General features: G+C 35.7%; 1 protein-coding gene across 1 annotated transcript in view; it reads right to left on the bottom strand.

The window, feature by feature from the left end:
- LOC127623535 (nuclear receptor coactivator 1-like) overlaps positions 1-22,283 on the bottom strand; it is a 73,797-nt gene that overhangs the window by 42,927 nt on the left and 8,587 nt on the right. Inside the window, exons 2-3 of the mRNA XM_052097904.1 lie at positions 15,001-15,174; positions 9,172-9,340 (exon numbers count right to left, since the gene is read on the bottom strand). The gene's annotated coding sequence lies outside the window, so the exon portion shown is untranslated. The remainder of the gene's footprint in view (positions 1-9,171; positions 9,341-15,000; positions 15,175-22,283) is intronic.

The raw sequence follows: 22,283 nt of genomic DNA, 5'->3' as shown, positions 1-22,283 counted from the left end.
CATATGCATTCTTGACCTATATGAACTTGTCAGGAACATTACCCTAATGCTTTGGGAAAAATGTTCATGTAATTGTCCTGTCTTTAAAAATAGCTGTAAATGACATAATTACATAATTAACTATTTTATTTTATAAATTCTTTAAAAAGGTTTGGAGAAACTGAAGTATTTTTAAGCAGCTATGTTTGGCACAAACTCGGGCCCCAAGTTTACTACCAATTATTTGAGGCCCATGAGCCTTCACTTCAGTGCTCTGGAGAATGTGAAAAATGACAATTTATGCGAACGTGCAAAATAAGAAATATGGCTAGATCCTTAAAAAAAAAATCTACCAGGACAAAATGACTCCTGTGCGAGTGTGGCTCTTACTGCAATTATCAACAGCTTGCACCAACATGCTCAGCCTTCAGCTCTGCTTCCAGTCAAAGGGCTGGGAGGAAAGCCAACCCACAGGTAATGGAGATACCTGTGCACAGACTTGAGAACAACCAGTCACACTGCTCATTTTGCATGAGCCATCCACATCAGCTAAAACCAATGTCTAAAAAAAATTAATTTGACTTATTCCCAAGCATTTTCAGAGGCTTCATATATCTTAAAAATGTTGAAATTCACAGGACATGGGATGCAGATAATTTACCTTTAACTTCCTGAAATGTCTCAATTCAGTGGGTGACAAGGGATTGGTTTTAGGTGGCATCTAATCAATGTTTATCTTGTATGTAATTTTCCAAAGTTTCCACTTTGCATTTTTCTATGTTAATTTTTTATATTTAATTAAAAATTATATTATCAGCATAACAGTTTGAGTGAAAAATCTTGCATCTGATCACAAACGTGTGTGGAATCTTAATTACTTCTTATATTATATCATACATTTTTCAAAATCACACACAGAAGGATAATCACTATCATGCTAGCAACAGCGAGAGAGGAGCAGCCTATTTTATTTATATGAAATTTTTCGCACACGCATTCCAATCTACATCTTGTTGTGATACTTCCTCATGATCACACATCGTGTTTATCAGCTGAATGGGAGTGTGATGATACTCGGGCTGCGCGTGCAAGCCATTTGTAATTCACAAGCCGATACATTTTTGGTGAATCGCACCTGCAAAATCCTACACTTATTTCCAGGTTTAATTTATATTTTGAATAGACACTTTTATGTTTTCTCTTTTAATATTTTTATGTAGTTTTGAATGTGAAAATGGTTTAAGGAGAGTGTACCTGTATGCTGGGTTGGAAATCTCAAAGATTATTAGTGGTGTTTTCCTTATTACATGTCATGTTGTTCTGAAAGCAAAAAGAAACAAACGAAACAGGGAATGTAGTCTGTCATCCACACAGCCTTACCAACGCAAAGCGGGCAGGTTTCTGCGATTATCCGAAGTGAAGCGCTGCCAGCTCTTGATGCATGAATGTTTTGCACTCGCTGCACGAGTCTGTTGGGTATACTGTATCCTCGTCAAATTGTAACTTTTTGTTTAGCCTCCCATTCGGCTCATGAACACATGCTGCGTGATCATGAAGAAGGATCACATCAAGATGTAGATTGTAATGCAGGTGCAGAATTTCATATGAATAAAATAGTCTACTCCTCTCTCGCCATTGCTGGCATGCCAGTGATTACCTCTCCGTGTGCCAATGCTGGCCATAGGTTGTCAACCCCTGGTTCAAGGTGTCCTTCTTGTAGTCAACTGCAATACACTTAATTTGAGACTTTTATTGGGTTTTCTATTACACAATACAATAACACGCCCATTTTTTAATAGGGCAGCTAGATAAAACTATTCAGATTCTAGTTGGCTAAGTTAATGTAGTGTCTATAAGCAAATCATGAGCACACCACATTAAAGGCAGCGAGATTTGAATGGAAGCATATAACCCAATCTTTCTGGGAATTTATTTATCTTAAAGGAATAGTTAAACCAAAAAAATATTATTTATGAAGTTTAAGGGAAAAAATAAACAAGTCACTTTAAAACCAAGAAGTTAGTTTCTCTCTTACAGTCTGCACTTTGTTGAAGCTCATATTTCTAGCTACATAACAAATATTTGGCAATGTGCAATCAGATATAACATTTCCTTGCACAATGCAGTGAAAGTAACCAGCTTTCACCACAAATCTGTACAAAAGAACTTGATAAAACAGTCATACAACTTGTCCGTAGCTTGGTGCCGTGAGTCATCAGATGTCATTTGTTTAGAAAGTGTGCGTGTAACTTGTAGCTTCTCTTATATGAGGAGATGAGATTGTGGAGATAAGCTTCTATGACTACAATAAGTTGTGGGGCTTTATAATAGAGCTCAAATTGTATCTTTCTGAAAGAGCTGGAAAACAAACCACGCTTTATCCTATTTTTCTGCCAAAAGGCAACAAAAAAAAAATCACATACATTTCAAGCACTGACATCATGTGACCCTAATGTTTAAATAAACTATTTTCATTCACAAATCTTTGCAATGTCCATCAATAGAGTATGATTAATTACTGATGCATATTATTACAATAATTAACCCCAGAAATCAACAGATCCTACTTTCTTTGCTGAGTAAGAAAGTCACAATGTACAGAAACCAAGGTTTTTTTTATGGAAAAAGTACTTTGATAACCTTCAAGACTGCAATTCATCAATACAAGAACATTATAAAAACAGCACATTCACACAAACAAAAATGGTTACTTTTTGATGCCCAATACAACTCAGCTCTTTGTAAACATTTGTCAACCAGGTCCAATAAATGTATAACTCGTGATTTTTATGAAACTGTTAGTTTCATTTGGCAAATGGAACATATATGTGCTTATTTGTGTTTCTCTCTTTATATCATGGGTGTGACTTTTCCTATGTGTGATGGCTGCTGACCATCGGATTATGGAAGGTCCCGAGTGGGTGCGAACATTTTGGATCCTACCCACAGGGCAACATGCTGACCAGTCATCAGATGTCTGGATTTGATGTCTCACTGTGTATTTTCTAAATATAAGTATGTGAATGTGTTTTACTTCTGGATGCCTCAAGGCTTAGTGCTTGGCCCGCTGCTTTTCTTGATATGCATAAGTGGCCCAATGAAAAAGTTATGCGGCTTCTTCTATCACTGCTATGCATGCAATGTCATTCAGGCCTGATGACCCCCCCAAGCCTGCCTCTCAGACATCTTACTTTTCTGGCACTGCTATACACATACAGTTTATGCACCCTGTTATTATCCATGACAGTAGTTGACCTGAATGAGTAAACTGACCATAACTGACCATCACTTTGTTTCCCATAGCTCGCCTTGTGGCAAAACAGAGAACATACATTTGCGTACCATTATGAATTGCATTCTAAACCAATGCTGTAGGTTTCCCCATCTACAAGCACAAAACAAGTATTTAATCCTGGTCTACTGAAATATAAAATTTTATATTCAACACTTCTTTGAGCAAACAAACAAACAAACTATGAAGGGTCTGGGAGGCCTGCAGTCCCTTCACATTCTCCTATGCATGTGCATGCACAAACAGTCAGCCTAAAGGTAAACAAACTGCTTAGGGAAAAAAAGAGGTGGGAGTGATTTTCCCCTTCTCTCTCTCACACACACTCACGCACCTGAGGTAGTGCTCAGCTGTCACCTGTGAAGTTGGCCTATTCAGTCTGTCCGGTTAGAGAACAGTCCATGACAGTTACTCTAACCCCTCCGTCAGTACAAGCTGTGGCCACGTGTCTTGCCATTTCCTAGGATACAGGGCTAATTCTTGCAGAGAGCTATGCTAATCACCTCTCGTGCAGATAGAACGGCTACTTATGTCACTAAGGAAGAGGGATAGACCACCACACACCGAGGGAAAAGAGATGAAAAGCATTGTTTACACACTTTTATCAGTGCTCAAACCAGGCAAGAAAAAAGGTCACGTAAAAGTGAGCTAAGAGGAGGCGGCTCAATGGGAGAGGCCCTCGTGGAGGAGTCCAGCACGGATGGTGAAGAATAGTTTGCTCCATGAGAAGCCATGGAGTCATTGTTGCTGTCTATCTCCCCAAAGCAATATAGCCCAAGAGAGAAATGTATACATCTCCATGCAAATCAGAACTCAGTGTGAGGCTGAAGCAACAGTCATGATTCATACTTTGATGATATGCCAATGAATTGAACATTTACAAAGAATTGTGATTGAAACCACTGCTGCAATATGACAATTTAAGAAATCAGACATATTAATCCATGGTAGTCTTTTTTATTCAAGTTTTTTAACAGTTATATTTAGTAAACACTTTCAAAATTAGATGCCTTTGTCAGGATAATTTAATGGGGTAAAATCATGTGGAATAAAATTGTCCTTGATCTTTTGAGATAAAAGAGATTGACGTACTATGAAAACATACTGTGACTTTCAGAGCGGAAATCTTGAACCCCAGTACAAAAAGCAGGGGCAACCTAGGGTCAGTGGATATTCAGGGTTTATCCCAGACCTCCGTGGATATGTATGGGCCCATCCTTTGATTAAATAATGGAATATAATACACTTTGTAATAAAAGTTTCAATGTTACATCCACAGGATGTCATTTATATAGCAAATCTTTAAATGTAACTGAAACTCAAACTAAAATGATGTCCAATTCACTTTTGTCTCTGCCTCAGATATGCACAAAAGTTGCATGCTTTTAACACTGTTCAAATACGTGATTAAGTCCCTTCCGGCTTTCCGTGGTTGGACACATTGTGTGTACAATTATTGATTAGTTAGGTGTTTTAAATTAGTTTAGAAGCAGGCTAAAGTGGAGCTTGAGAATAAAAGGTTTCAAGATTTGCCAAAGTTTACGAGGTTCATTTTGCAAATGCTCTGTACCTTGCTCTTTGTTATCAGGGTTATGCATCTAAATATTTGGTACTTACTGCATCTGGATGGACCAACTCACAGTTTCCAATATCTCATCAAAGTAGTCATTTTGACCATTCACATGCAATCACGAGTCATAAGCATTTTTACACATGAGTGCTGGAAAGCAGTTGCAAACAAGACTGAAAAGTACTGAATTTAGTTTGTAATACTGTAGAAAGTATTATCAACTTATCTATATTATATATATATATATATATATATATATATATATATATATATATATATATATATATATATATATACACTTAATATTAAAATACATTGATATTTAGTATTAATTTGATACCTAAGCACCAGTACGTTTCATAAGCGAAGGGTGTTTCTTAAAGGCACACCAGCAAAAATTTGAATATCCATTTGGAGCGCAAGAGTGATCTGCTCTGACTGCATGAGAGAAAATGAAGGTTTACAGAGGTTGATGATAGTGCCATATTAATCTACTATACTGTATATAATTGCTGAATATTATGTACAATAATGCTATGGAGAATTATAATCCTAAAGACAAATGTCATTTCTGATTTGATTTCATCAGTAAATTATTATTATTGAACTGGAAAAGCATGCACTTCAATTAAATATGTTTTTTTGTAATCAGACAATATTATTTGAGAAAAATGTAATTTTACATGTATGTAATCAGTGTGTAAGCAGCATATGTATCTAACATGTTTCCCTATTTTCATTAAGCAGAATTATTAGCTAATATTTCCATTTGGTGTCACCATTGCTCTGTTCTGGTACGATTTTTAGTCCCAGTGCAACTCTCATGGACCATTTAGCACTTTTAAGAACAGTAGTTTTAACTAAATTTTAAGGAAAGGAACTGTTTTGCATCTGCCTTTTAAGTAATAATAGTAACAAAAAACATTCAATCTTCACCTTTCTTGATTCATGGAGCTTAAAGAGTCATGAACTGAACTGAACAGAACCGTGAGTTTGGTATCATGAACCAAACTGAATTGTGAGATATGTGAATCTTGTACACCCCCTCATTATACAACCCAAATTCTGAAAAGGTTGGAACAATATGAAAATGCTAATAAAAACAAAAAGGAGTGATTTGTAAATTATATTCACCCTTTGCTATATTGAAAGCACTACAACTAAACATTATATTATGTTTTACCTTGTGAATTTAATTGTTTCTTGAGAATGTACAGCAATTTCAAATCAGATGATTTTCGGAATTGGGGTAGTATAATTCAATTACATATGATATGACCACTATAAATATATATTTTTTCATTTAATCACCTCTGTACCAACCTTGACACAGTGCTCAGGTACTCAAGTTACCAGTCGGATACTTCAGTGCCATTTTCCTACAAGCCCTTCTAGATAATCAGGCTTTGGTGTCTTATAAACCTGCCCTCCATTGATAAACCTATGGAGTGTCAGACAATATGACAAGCAGAGAGGAGTCATATAAGGCCTAGAGGGTAATCCAAGTAGGGAAGTGTCACACCCACGTATGGCTACACCTGCAGCCGAATCTGTGGGAGCGAGCTGGAGATATTGTTTGACACATTATTATGCACCGATACAGGATGTTCACCTTAAGAAGGCTCCAGTGCACCTTCAATACTATAGCACCAAAGCTGTGTTATCTGTAATATAGACTAAGCGAATCTGTGGCTATAGAGAGGCAGGATCTCAACGGTTCTTAGCATGATCTTTAACTACTACACCTTGTCTCCTTATTTCCCTTCACCCAGTGTAACTGCACCCTTTATCATGCACTTGTTTCTCGATTCACCTGCACTGTACCATTTTATTTTTTACCTCCTATGACCCTAGCCTGTAGACTTGCTAAGGAACAGAGGCTACCCACCAACTGTATACAAATGATTCATCATATACATCACTACACAAAAGCGTCAAGAATTTTTCCTTCTCGTTCTCAGTTGATTTGAACCTCGTCAGTGTTTAAAAGCACAAACCTTAGTGCATAATCCAACACTGTTGATATGAAAAAAGACCACAGGTTCCATAACAAAAACCACATGTCATGCAAAAGCAGATAATTATGGGGAAATTATATAATTGTTGGGATGGTACAGCTTAAGTATATGGAAGCATCAGAGACATGCAGTCTGATGTCAATGACTAAGAAAGAGGAAAGAAAGCAGGTGTCTTGAGCACCGTACAATAATCATATCAGCCTTGAAATACAACACAGACATGCTAACGGAACCATCATATGAGCTAAACAAACTGGCTTTCTTCCAAACTGAATTGAGAAGCCATTAGGAAGTTGGTGATTACCCTTATAGTAAAGACTGAGGAGTCGTCAATTCAGCCGGTTTCAAAGCCACCCTGAAATAAGCATCAGCGTTTTTTTCCAAACAATGGAAAATAAAGAAAGAGTTAGTTAGGGGTGGGTAAAAATATAGTTTTTCCGATTCATCACGATCTTCAATTGAATGATCTCGATATCGATTCTTAAATCTCAAGATCAATTTTTAACTCAGTGTGCAATCCTCTACTACAATGAGAGGAAATCACTCGGAGTTGCAACCAAATTTCACGCTATGCGACTAAACTGAATATATTTGGCAACTTACTGGTAAATGTTTACATTTCACTCAACAGTAATTGAGTCATTTAGTCATGAAGTGTTCAGCATTGAGATCCTTTCACAACATGCTGAGAGTATTGTTCCGTGTAATGTTTCACATATATCAGAATATCACATAAATCAGCATAAAAGTAATACATAAAACTCCAGTGATTAAATCTATATCTTCAGAAGTGAGATGATATGTGTGGGTGAGAAACAGATAATTTTTACATTCTTCTTCTTCTTTTGTTTTTGGTGATTCACATTTGTCATGCATATCTACATTTACATTTATGCATTTGGCAAACGCTTTTATCCAAAGCGACTTACAGTGCACTTATTACAGGGACAATCCCCCCGGAGCAACCTGGAGTTAAGTGCCTTGCTCAAGGGCCCAACATCTTGGTGGTGCTGGGGTTGAACCCCCGACCTTCTGGTCAGTAACCCTGAGCCTCAACCACTGAGCCATATCTCCCCCTAATGGGCAAGGATATTGATCCGTTTCTCATTACTTTTATGATGCCTTCATGTGCTTTTTGGAGCATCAACATTTTGGCACCCATTCATTCGCATTGTATGTACCTACAGAAAGGAGATATTCTTCTAAAAATCATAATTTGTGTTCTGCAGAAGAAATAAAGTCACACACATCTGGGATGGCATGTGTAAATGAGAGAATTTTCATTATTGGATGAACTATTCCTTTAAAATAAAATATAGCATCTAATCAATATCCTACAACAATAAAACATGCAGCTTTAAAATGTTATTTTTTTTAATAATTTTTTTTTTAGACAAGAGGTCAATATATGTTTCAAACTTCTACTGGAAATTAAGTATTCTTGTAATATGAGTTTGTCAGTTAGAGATCACCAAACTAAAAATGTGCAGTTGAATTTCATCACCCACGTTTTCGTCCATCAAGTTTCAAATAAAGAGAGAGGATACTCGAATCTGATGTGCCTTTCATTGTAAAGTATTTTAAAGTAAATTTCACTGGATTATTCGAAAATAAACATGACCACATAGATATTAAAATATACACCATTTTATCATTGAATTGCCAACAAAAATAACTCAATACAGTATGTGTGCGTGTGTGTGTGTGTGAGCGTGTATTTATCACTTTGTATCACCAAATGTCCCCATAAGGATAGTAAAACCCGAAATTTTTGACCTTGTGGGGACATTTTGTCGGTCCCCATGAGGAAAACAGCTTGAAAATGTATAAATGCAGAAAGTTTTCTGTGAGGGTTAGGTTTAGGGGATAGAATATAAAGTTTGTACAGTATAAAAACCATTATGTCTATGGAAAGTCCCCATAAAACATGGAAACACTACGTGTGTGTGTGTGTGTGTGTGTGTGTGTGTGTGTGTGTGTGTGTGTGTGTGTGTGTGTGTGTGTGTGTGTGTGTGTGTGTGTGAGATACTTTTATGGTAATACAAAATTACTCATAAGTGATTGAGATTTTGGTAATCTAGTTTGGGGTGATAGCATCAAACATGAATACATACAGTAAATTTAAACTAAACACAATTAATAAAATAAAATGTGATAATCGATAGTATTGAATATACGGAGTAATGAATATTTATTTTGCTATAAAAATCTTTCAGTTGTCAGATCTGATGATTTCAATTCAACCTCAAATTTCTGTGTTACGAGCAGTTAAACAGTCTAGACCAGATACAGTTAGCCTGTTCTGGCTAACTTACTTGATCTAGGGCTCCAGAGGGATGCTCATTGAGGGGAACACTATGGCTGTGGTCCACTGGATTCATGAGATGGGCGAGATCTCAAGAAGAGGGGGCTACAGCGCCACACCCTGTCATGCAGAACCATCCCAACGGGGGGAGGCAGCGGAATATGGACACCCAGAGTAACCTGTGGATGAAGCAAATTATTGAATTGGACTTCTCAATAATGCTCATTGGAACAGCAATAAGAACCAAGCCAGTATAATAGAAGAAGCAATAGCCAATAGGCATTAGTTACATCGCAACCATGAACAATGATTTGCTACTTTCTAGTCAGTTGCAGGTTGTTTTCGGGGGAGGGACATTCTTATTCTATAGAGCATTTGATTGGACAAATATCTGTGTACTGCAGGCTGAGACATCAAAAATTCTGCTGCATTTTCACAGAAGAGAAAGACAGTACATTTTAAATGCATACATATGCTAAAAGAGTATGGGATCAATTCCATGCCACATATATTTGCAAAAATATAAAGTGTTGCAAAATAAAATAAAGTTTTGCAAAAGAAAAAAAGTATTGAGCAAACAAAATAACAAATTTTAAAACAAAAATTAAGTATCACAAACGTAAAATAAAGTATCGAGAGAAAAAAGAAAGTTTTGCAAACAAAAATAAAGAATTGCAAAATATAAATAAAATATAGCAAAAACCAAGATATAATTAACTGCAAAAATCAATGACTGTTGTAAAATAATCTAAAGATCTTTTATCCTTTTTTATCTCTGCAACAGATTTTTAGGCAGCAATGATTTTGCCACACATCTTTTTCTTTGCAATGCCTACTAATTATTTTGCAATGCTCCTTTTAATCTGCATTTCCGTCACGTGTGAGCTCGTGATACTGTTTTGCCTTTGCGCTTCACTTTTCTGTGCATTTCACTTTATGGCACTGTTTTGATGTGGGGGTGGAGTCAGGGGATTTGGGCGTGTACAACGGGCTCAGTGATGCCTCTCTGGAAGTTACGTCATTAGCTTGAGACACGGATCAAACATCATGGCTGAGCACAGGCATGCAGGTGGATCTCAGGTATGTAAAGTTGATTGTTTCCTTTTATTTAATTAGCATTAAATGTGTTTTAACAGCGTTTGCTTCAGATAAAGTAGTTCGAGATCAGTTAAAGCGGTGGAATTATTAGCCATACTCGCTAACATAGCCAGCATCTGCAGTTTTTTCTCTCTCAATTGATTGGTTCTTATGTTTACTTTATAGATTATAATTGTCTATACCATAGTATGTTGTCTTCTAAAAAAAAATGTAAACTCCATATTTAGATATAACATTATCACTGTTAAAGGAGACAATAAATAGATTACAAATAAAAAGTTAAACGATCGTAACAAACGTCCATGTGTTCTGTCTTTAAAAATAAAGTTTTGAAATATAAAATGTTCACATCCCCTATATTCTTAACCCTGCGTTATACAGCTATGTGGCATGGGGGGCATGGTCGTGTGGCGGTCTGCGGGAGACAGAGAGAGCGGTAAGGCTTGTCACCTGGTTTGTAATTATCTTTAACACCTGTGTCTTGTTGTAGTGATACGGAGAGAGACATTTAAAGGGACGCCAAGTGTCGAGAGAGAGAGTGGATCCAGAAAGCTCCACAGAGTGTGATATTGTTTTGTTTATGTTTACATTTCTACAGCGGTGACCGTCGTATGTTCGTGAAAGAAATTAAAGTGCTGATTTCAAACCTGCTTCGCTGTCTCCTGACTCCTCCATCGCTCAACGAACCTGTTCACAAGCTACTTAAGCTCACAGTAAATGTACGTGTATCTAGGTCATCTCATGTAATGATTTGCCATGTCACATTTAGCAGAGAGAATATCCAGATGTCGTGACGAATCTTATTAGTGTTCTGACTCAAAGCTTCGGTCATATTCAGGCAGCTCAGGGTCAGCAACAGCAACAACAACAGCTTTCTCCTGCTGTTTCTCTGCCTCGAGTAGAGCAGGATATAACCAGGTTATCAGCACCTACTCTTGAGAATCAATCTGTTAAATTTGTTTTGCTTTTGCACAATTAACATTATAAGTGATGTTCTTTTATTGTTTGTAGATCGTTTCCTGGGATGCTTATTTGTTACGATCGTTTAACTTTTTATTTGTAATCAATTTATTGTCTCCTTTAACAGTGATAATGTAACATCTATTTATATATTTTTAAATATGGAGATTACATTTTTTTAGAAGACAACATACTATGGTATAGACAATTATAATCTATAAAGTAAACATAAGAATCAATCAATAGTCCAATCAATTGAGAGAGAAAAAACTGCAGAAGTGGCTATTTCAGACGCGTTAGCGAGTATGGCTAATAAATCCACCGCTTTAACTGATCTCTAACTACTTTATCTGAAGCAAATGCTGTTAAAGCACATTTAATGCTAATTAAATAAAAGGAAACAATCAATTTTTTATTTTTTTTTATTGAACACCAAGAACAGAACAAAAAACAGAATGTACATCTACAATGGCATTGGTAAGTACAGGTAAATGAGTATTAAGCAAGGCACCTATCAGTTAAAATAAAATAAATTTAAAGTATAAAATAAAAATACAAATACAGAGGGGTCTCTTTATTCCTCTTTTAAGAGCTCAAGGTCTCTCATTATTCCAGCCAATTTCTGGGCCTTTTTACTTTTCATACATTCCAATGCTGGAAAGAAATTACAAATCAATTCTCTTTTAAATACAGAAAAATAAGGTTTTGTCTTCATACATTTGGACTTATGAATGAAAAATGTGCCCAGTATCAACATTACATTAATAAGAAATTCATTTCTTTTCTCGTCCAACAGCATTCCAAACATAACATGTTTCCTAGCAAAAGTGGGCAGTGAGTGAATCTTTGATTCCAACCAATAAGACATATTTTCCCAAAAAGTATTTGAAGAAAAAAAAGATGTTCAGTTGTCTCTATCAATTTTACAAAAAGTACAGCATTTTCTTCAAAATTAAACCGTTGTCTTAAAAATTCACTTGACTGGTATACCCCATTTAATATTTTAAAATGAGTTTCCTTAAACAATCAACTTTATATACCTGAGATCCACCTGCATGCCTGTGCTCAGCCATGATGTTTGATCCGTGTCTCAAGCTAATGACGTAACTTCCAGAGAGGCATCACTGAGCCCGTTGTACACGCCCAAATCCCCTGACTCCACCCCCCACATCAAAACAGTGCCATAAAGCGAAACGCACAGAAAAGTGAAGCGCAAAGGCAAAACAGTATCACGAGCTCACACGTGACGGAAATGCAGATTAAAAGGAGCATTGCAAAATAATTAGTAGGCATTGCAAAGAAAAAGATGTGTGGCAAAATCATTGCTGCCTAAAAATCTGTTGCAGAGATAAAAAAAGGATAAAAGTTCTTTAGTTTCTTTTACAACAGTCATTGATTTTTGCAATTAATTATATCTTGGTTTTTGCTATATTATATTTATATTTTGCAATTCTTTATTTTTGTTTGCAAAACTTTATTTTTTTCTCTCGATACTTTATTTTACGTTTGTGATACTTAATTTTTGTTTTTAATTTTTTTTTTTTTTGTTTGCTCAATACTTTTTTCTTTTGCAACACTTTATATTTTTGCAAATATATGTGGCATGGAATTGATTCTATAAAAGAGCTTTTTTTAAAAGTTTAAGAGCAGCATTTAAATGACCTCAAAGCACACAAACTAATGGACTAAAACACAAAAAAATATTTCATGGTATTTTAAAGATTTAGCTGCTGGCTTGGGATTGATGTTTTTTCATGCATTAATAATCAGAAAAAGCACTGAACAGCACAACCACTCTGTCAATGCACTTTAAGCAGCAACCACTCCACATTAAACTGTAGGCTTACTATGATCTTCATTGAAGTGTTTATTAAGTGCTCTCATTTGCTGGACAACTTGGGTCATGTTTTTTCTACTTCAACCTGCCTCTGTTGTTTTTCAAGCGAGTTTCATTATGCAACACATTTTCACTGGGCTGTGAAGTGACAACACTGAGGGGGCTTCTCCATGCTCATATCAGACTAATCAATAATTAAATAAATGATTTCCATTATCTATAATCATCGATTAGTTGTTGTAGCCCTAAATTGAACTCTTAAAGAAACTGATCTCAGAACAGTTTGAAAAGCACCTAATTTTCATCCTACCTCCATAAACAGGAGAGCTACGAGGGCAAATGATGCTGCACGTCTCCATGAAATTGCATATGCAACTAATTAAAAATGTATATATTTTTTAACTTTACACTGTTTTGTCGAAGCGCGATTCATTAGATTTTTAGCATTTTAAATTCATTAATGACCAACACTTATGATCCTCGAGTCAAAAATCATATTTCTGAGGATAGGAAGAAAACCTTTGGTAGCTTAATTTATAAAATCCAATGTGAGCAAAACAAGTTCATCACGACTGCCACTAGGGGGAAGTGCAAAAACCTTCATACATATGTGTGTATGGTGAATAGATGCACAACTTTGGACTGCCACCTGCACTGCATTGATGCGTCATTCTGTATTAAGTACAGTTAATATTATATCAACCCTTTGTGGTGTCCCAAACCTATTATGCCAGACTACATTAAATGGAAGGTCAGCTGAAAGTGAATTGGAAAGCACACAAATTAGGCATCTAGTTTAAATGTTGGCTAATGTTTTTATACGTCTTCGTGGTGTAGTGACTCAGCTCAATCCAAGTGGCAGAGGATGAAGCTCAGTTGCATCCATGTCTGAGACAGTCAAATCTGCACATCTTATCACGTGGCTTGTTGAGTGCGTTACCGCGGAGACATAATGCTTGTGGAGGCTTCACGCTATTCTCCACAGCATCCACACACAACCCACAACGCACCCCACTGAGAGCGAGAACCACACTATAGTGACCACGAGGAGGTTACCCCATGTGACTCTACCCTCCCTAGCAACCAAATTATCAATATTTTATTGCATTCCTATTTAGCTGTTAAATGTCTACTTAGCATTTAGTGAAACTAAAGGGTGAGAATGCATAAAGTAAACAGGGAAGTTACGCAACATCAAACATACATGCAAGTCATGCTTACAACATTCAAGTGAATGAGACAATTTTTACACATTGGAAGAGCGTGCTGAAAAAGACATGGATGCTTATGCGTGCAAAATCAGTTTAGCATTGCCATAGCAACAGTAAGGTTTGTTACACTAGTACAACACAGCTAGACACTGTATAAGCCACACATAAAAGGGATACCAGGCTTGGCAGAGTATATTTCCAATTACACTGTACCCACTTCAATATATTGCTGCACATCAATGACATTAGTTACCATCATTGGAACAATACAGATGACCTTGACAGCTAGAAAGTGTGTAAACATTTCCTGCCCATGCAAAGACAGCAGACGAATACTGTTATGGCTTCCATCTTTATTACAACGTCTACAGCAATGGAAAAGACTGCCATTCAATCAAAAACAAATATATTTTAGCATATTTTTAAGATTTATACCTTTCAATTTAAAAACAAAATTCCATAAAATGTTATTGTGTAATGTTTAACTAAATTAAATTATTAAAACTTAAAAGATTTAGTTTTTGTTGTTGTTTTATTATTAAAAATTACTCCATTAAATTTGATTGAATTTTGTTATGAAAATGAAAAGCAAACATTTTAAAATATTTTTTTGAAGTGTAAAAAAAACAATCTAAACCAGCTGGTTCATTTGATGCAGTCAGTGATTTCAGCTTCAAGCTTTACTATGATAGTCCAACTAAATTTGTCAAGAAAGTTGATCTGGCTGACTTACTTGATCTAGGGCTCCAGAGGGATACTCATTGAGAAGAACACTATATGGCTGTGATCCACTGAGTTTATGGGATGGGAACTGGAGGACGGAGAAGGGGTTACAGTACCATACCCTCCCTGTCATGCAGAACCATCCCACAGGTGGAGGCAGGAGGTAATGGATGCTCAATGCAACCTGTGGATCAATCAAGAGAGGAAAATTATATTAATGAAAGAAATTGAATGGGGTGGGGGGAGCAATCAGTCACAAAACATTTGATCAAAATGGCAAGTGAAGCATCTTATAAAGACTTAGGATGTAGTGAAATGCTTTTGACTGATTTCTAATGGTCTATATTTGTGTTGTGAAAAGTACCAGTACATTGGTACCAAGTCGATACTCAAATTAGACGTCACTGGCACTTTGAATCAGAATATTTAACATGACAAAACAAAATGACCTTAACAAAGCAGCATCAAAACTTATGTTTATAATTAAGATTTTTGTTGTAAATAAATAAAACTTAACAGTAAGGTTCTCTTCATTAAAATGAATGCATTAGGTATCAGGAGCTAACAATGAGCAAAGTTTTGGTTTTAACTGCTTTTAATAGTTAATATATTTTACAAATACAGTTTTCTTCAGTATTCTATACAAATTCTTCTGAGAATTGTTAGTGAATGTTAGTTCATAATGAACTTTGTTAGTATGTAGAAATTAACATTTACAGAGATTAATAAAAGTCATAAAAGTATTGTTAGTTAACTACAGCTGAAACTTGAAAAATTAGAATATCATGCAAAAGTTCATTAATTTCAGTAATTCAACTTAAAAGGTGAAACTAATATATTATATAGACTCATTACAAGCAAAGTAAGATATTTCAAGCCTTTATTTGATATAATTTTGATGATTATGGCTTACAGCTTATGAAAACCCCAAATTCAGAATCTCAGAAAATTAGAATATTACATGAAATCAATAAAAAAAAGGATTTTAAATACAGAAATGTCGGCCCTCTGAAAAGTATAATCATGCATATGTACTCAGTACTTGGTTTGGGCCCCTTTTGCATTAATTACTGCCTCAATGCGGCGTGGCATGGATGCTATCAGCCTGTGGCACTGCTGAGGTGTTATGGAAGACCAAGATGCTTCAATAGCGGCCTTCAGCTCTTCTGCATTGTTTGGTCTCATGTCTCTCATCTTTCTCTTGGCAATGCCCCATAGATTCTCTATGGGGTTCAGGTCAGGCGAGTTTGCTGGCCAATCAAGCACATTAATACCATGGTCATTGAACCAGGTTTTGGTACTTTTGGCAGTGCGGGCAGGTGCCAAGTCCTGCTGGAAAATGAAGTCAGCATCTCCATAAAGCTTGTCTGCTGAAGGACGCATGAAGTGCTCTAAAATGTCCCGGTAGACGGCTGTGTTGACTCTGGACTTAATAAAGCACAGTGGACCAACACCAGCCGATGACATGGCTCCCCAAACCAACACAGACTGTGGAAACTTCACACTGGACTTCAAGCATCTTGGATTGTGTGCCTCTCCATTCTTCCTCCAGACTCTGGGACCTTGGTTTCCAAATGAGATGCAAAATTTGCTCTCATCAGAAAAGAGGACTTTGGACCACTGAGCAACAGACCAGTTCTTTTTTTCTTTAGCCCAGGTAAGACGTTTGACATTTGAAGCCCATGTCCAGGACCCGTCTGTGTGTGGTGGCTCTTGATGCAGTAACTGCAGCCTCAGTCCACTCCTTGTGAAGCTCCCCCACACATTTGAATGGCCTTTTCCTGACAATCCTCTCCACGCTACGGTCATCCCTGCTGCTTGTGCACCTTTTTCTTCCACACTTTTCCCTTCCACTTAACTTTCTATTAATGTGCTTTGATACAGCACTTTGAGAACATCCAACTTCTTTTGCAATTACCTTTTGAGGCTTTCCCTCCTTGTGGAGGGTGTCAATGATGGTTTTCTGCACAACTGTCAGGTCAGCAGTCTTCCCCATGATTGTGAATTCAGCTGAACCAGACTGAGAGACCATTTAAAGGCTCAGGAACCCTTTGCAGGTGTTTAGCTGATTAGAGTGTGACACTTTGAGCCTACAATACTGAACCTTTTCACAATATTCTAATTTTCTGAGATTCTGAATTTGGGGTTTTCATAAGCTGTAAGCCATAATCATCAAAATTATATCAAATAAAGGCTTGAAATATCTTACTTTGCTTGTAATGAGTCTATATAATATATTAGTTTCACTTTTTAAGTTGAATTACTGAAATTAATGAACTTTTGCACGATATTCTAATTTTTCGAGTTTCACATGTATTGTATTAATGAATACAGCCTTCATCTAGAATTGCCACTTTGTGTATATTTTTATTTAAACTGCACATCTCTCAATATTTTGTAAAAAAAAAAAAAAAAGAAAAAAAAAGATGAACTTGAAATTTCCTGTTGATAGTCGTTGGGTGCATGAGGTTTTTTTTTAATCACAGGTCGCAAGCATGACTCAAAAATGAAATGAGGATTCATAAACAACTCAAATTAATTCAACGTTAGACCATTGTTAGATCACTTTGCTAATAGCCTTTGCATTGATGTCTTGAGCCTAATAGTTGCATGCTCACTGTATATTCACTTAATACATACTAAAATATTTATTCTATAATAATTAGATAATTATACTCCTAATGTTCCTGAGACTGACGTTACTAACACTAATGTTAATGAGACACAATTAACTTTATTTTCAATAAAATGTATGACATGACGATTAATCAAGTTAATTGCATATACCATTATTTGCTGAGAAAGGACCGGAAAAAATATATATCTATAATAATTATCTACAATAAATATCTCATACAAATTGAAATTCAGTTTGAAATCAATTGCATTATTGTGGAAGATGATTGTTTTATTCTCATATCATTGAACAAACCTACAGTTGGCAGTTATATATATAATGCTAAATACCAGTGAGATGCAGCTCCAGAAATTATATATATATATATATATATATATATAATAAATATTCAGATAATTAAAATGCATTTCATTCTAGTAGCAGAAGAGTTAGTCATTGATAAGACAATACAAAAAGCGGACTTTAGAATACAATGTATTGTTTACTACCATATTATTGATCATAAGTCAATCATTGGCATACAGTTCACAGCAATCCATTTCACAAGAGCATTTGTCAATCAGTTGGATATTTATTATGAGGGCTTGTTTAAAAGCCTGTCAATTTACACCTTTGTCAGACATGCTTGTGTTGTGTCTCGGGTGCGTTGCCTCATAAACATAATATGTTTTGGTCACTGTGTCAAGTTAAATATAGTTTAATACTCAATCTTTAAACACATCTCGAGATCACTTAGTTCGCATTTGCGCTCCTTCAAGTGTTGAACGCAAGAACGTAACGCATATTTCTGTTGTTCTGCCTACTGAAGTGTTTTCTTCACTGCATAAACTACGCATTGCTCATACAGCTGAAATGTCACTTACTGCCCTCTGGAGTAAACAAGTGGTACTACAAGCTTGCATTTCTCAGGATCTTCCTTATTATGGTCAGGGGCAGTACGATTAATTGCGTAAATTGTTTTTACGCGTTATTTTTTGTCAAATTAATTGCAATGAATTAACGCGTTAAATCGACAGCCCTAATATATATATACATATACATACACACACATATATATATATATATATATTTATTAGGGCTGCACAATTAATCAAAATAAAATCGATTGTGCGATTATTAAATTGCAAAGGGCTATAATAAATAAATAAATAGTCTGCTCCCTTCAAAGTGTATTTGCGCTGCTCTGTCTGGTCTATATTAAGTCAGAGCATTGTTATTGTGTTTTCAGAGCGGTTCTGTGCTCCACAACTCCCTCTCATGCTTAGAGTAACAGAAGTGCTCAGAGTTCGGTTCCGTTTGCTTACATGCGCTAAATGCTTTATTTACACTAAACTGGCGCATCCTCCTTGAAGCGTTTTTTTATTATTATCTGGGTTAGCAGCATCTCAGTCTCCGCAAGGCACAGGTATCATAATAATATCACAGAATACAAGATGGGGTATAATTCAAACATCTTTATTAAATGATTCAAATTAAAAATGAGTAAAGAGTAACATTTATATTTTAAAATGATATTTTGTGTATACTGAATTATTGACTGGCAGCAAAAACTAGGCAACCACTATGGTTTTAGCAAATGGGAAATTTAGTTAACAGTGACATTGAGCAGAAAGCTTACATATAACCAGTTTTGACAGAACTGCTGATAAAAGTTATAAATGATCAGCATCGATTGATGAGACGAAAAGAATACTGGAGAACGGTATCGGATGTTAAAATCCTGATTGGAGCATCCCTAATATTCAAGTTGACTATGTTTCAAAAACTAATGATGATGATTAGTGGGCTGAGACCTATCACAAAATGGACAAAAACAGGTACATAGTGGATGGTAACATTTGGATATGTTTATGTATTTATTTGTTTGTGGTTGAACTCAAGTCTCAGTTTTTTTTTTTTTTTTTAAGAGGGTTCAAGTGTGAAAACCCCTGTAGACTTTTTGCAGTTGAACACGTGGGAAACATTACCATCATAATCGCAGTTCATGCAATATGACATTTTGTCCAATTGTGCAGCCCTAATATATATATGTGTGTGTGTGTGTGTGTGTAGGGTGGCCATAAGTTTGGAATAATGTATATATTTTGTTCTTATGTAAAGAAATTGGCACTTTTATTCACCAAAGTGGCAGGACAATAATAACATAAATTACTATTACAATTAAAATGTTTTTTTTTTTTTTTCAGAACTTCTTAAACTATTTCAAAGAGTTCTCATCAAAAAATCCTCCATGTGCAGCAATGACATCTTTTCAGATCCTTTCCATTCTAGCTGTCAGTTTGTCCAGATACTCAGATGACATTTCACCTTATGCTTCATGTAGTCTTGTCAGGTACTTCTCACACACCTTACAGTCTAGCTGATCCCACAAAAGCTCAATGGGGTTAAGATCATAATACTCTTTTCCAATTATATTTTGTCCAATGTCTGTTTCCTTTCTCTGTTCCAAAAGTTGCTTTTCTTTGCAATTCTTCCCATAAGGCCTACACCCCTGAGACTTCTCTTTACTGTTGTACATGAAACTGGTGTTGAGCGGGTAGAATTCAATGAAGCTGTCAGCTGAGGACATGAGGCGACATGTGAATGCCAGGACCTGATCTATTTATCCTCTTGTTTAGTTTTACATCTGGGCCTTCCACATCTGTCCTTGTTAGAGCCAGTTGTCCTTTGTCTTTGAAGACTGTAGTGTACATCTTTGTATGAAATCTCCAGGTTTTTTTTGGCAATTTCAAGCATTGTATATAGCCTTCATTCCTCAAAATAATGATTGACCGACGATTTTCTAGAGAAAGCGGTTTCTTTTTTGCCATTTTTGACCTAATATTGACCTTAAGACATGTCAGTCTATTGCATACTGTGGCAACTCAAAAGCAAACACAAAGACAATGTTAAGCTTAATTTAATTAACCAAATTGCTTTCAACTGAGTTTGATATAATGGCAAGTGATTTCTAGTACCAAAATTACAATTTCGCATGATTACTCAAGGATAAGGTGTTGGAGTGATGGCTGCTGGAAAAGGGGCCTGTCTAGATTTGATCAAAAATAACTTTTTTCAAATAGAGATGGTGCTGTTTTTTTACATAAGTAATGGGGACTGAAGGGGACTGAACACTTTATGAATGCACTGTGTGTGTGTATATATATATATATATATATATATATATATATATATATATATACACACACACACACACACACACACACACAGACCAGCCACAACATTAAAACCACCTGCCTAATTTCGTGTAGGTTAAATAAATTGTATTCCATTTAAAATTAAAATCCTTGAGAAGCAACATATAAGATATTTAGACTTGCTTTTAGAGAAAAAAAAAATACACTTGTATACAAAATACACTTATATTTAAGAGACATATTAAAAATATAATATTTTAAAATATCTAAAAATCCTTTAAAAAAAAGATGCATTCGCCTGAGAAGCAACATATAAGATATTTAGACTTGCTATAAGATATTGTCTCTTAAATATAAAGTGTATTTTGTATACAAGAGTATTTTTTATCTCTAAAAGCAAGTCTAAATATCTTATATGTTGCTTCTCAGGCGAATGCATCTTTTTTTTAAAGGATTTTTAGATATTTTAAAATATTATATTTTTAATATTCTATTCAACATTCTCAGATTAAAAAAAGAAATCTTCTGCAGTGTAGTTGCTAAAGTAAATGTGAACTGTTTTAAAGGAGTTTTAAATATTTATTTCAGAAAACAAGCCGAAAACAAAAACAAATCAAAAACTTTTTTATTGCAGTGCATAATGGGTCAAAAACGACCCTCTCTCACCTTTCTATTCACTTCAAACCATCTTTATCTCACAAAAAACATCTCTCTTATTAATAATGCTGTGTATTGGGGGCCTGGGCAGCTCAGCGATTATTGGCACTTCCTACCATCCATGGAGTCCAGCCAGGTCTCCTGAGCAACCAAATTGGCCCTGTTGCTAGGGAGGGTAGAGGGGGTTACACATGGGGTTACCTCCTCATTGTTCTCGCTCTCAATGTGGTGTGTGGTAAATTGTGCATGGATCTTGGAGAGAAAAGCATGAGCCTTAATTATTTTGCCTACATTTTTTTTTTATTGTCGTCAACGTCGACTAATCGTTTCAGCCCTAGTGACGAAACATTATACCGCCCTCCGTCCCCTGACATATTTTGTTCCTGCATAGAGACCAGCAAGCTTTTGAGGCCGGTGCGGAACCAGGTTTTCAGACCCGGAACGGCCTTTTCTGTGGTGGAAATGGACAAAACAGTTTGAGAATTCGCACGGACCAAGGAACCTGCTCCGAAACCATGTTGGTGGAAAAGGGCTATCAGATCCTTACGCTTGCCCATTTTCCTGCTACCAATACATGAAATACAAGAACTGACTGTTCACTTGCTGCCTAATATACCCCACCCCTTGACAGGTGCAATTGTAACGAGATATGTTTTTGAATAACTTTTATAGATTTAATTCACTTTTATATATTAGATTATACTTAATACATCCAGGGGAAAAAAACTTCCCTTAGAAGTTTCCCTTTTTGTTTTTTTTCTTATTTTACAAATTATAAAAATTCAATGATTTTCATTATAATGAACACATTGCACTGTAAATACTATATCATCCATTTATGATCTAAATTTCAATTAACTT

Source organism: Xyrauchen texanus, chromosome 30 (genome assembly GCF_025860055.1).
Source record: "Xyrauchen texanus isolate HMW12.3.18 chromosome 30, RBS_HiC_50CHRs, whole genome shotgun sequence".
Lineage (NCBI taxonomy): Eukaryota > Metazoa > Chordata > Actinopteri > Cypriniformes > Catostomidae > Xyrauchen > Xyrauchen texanus.
Note: the sequence above shows the minus strand (reverse complement) of the source record. Positions and strands in the feature narration are given on the sequence as shown.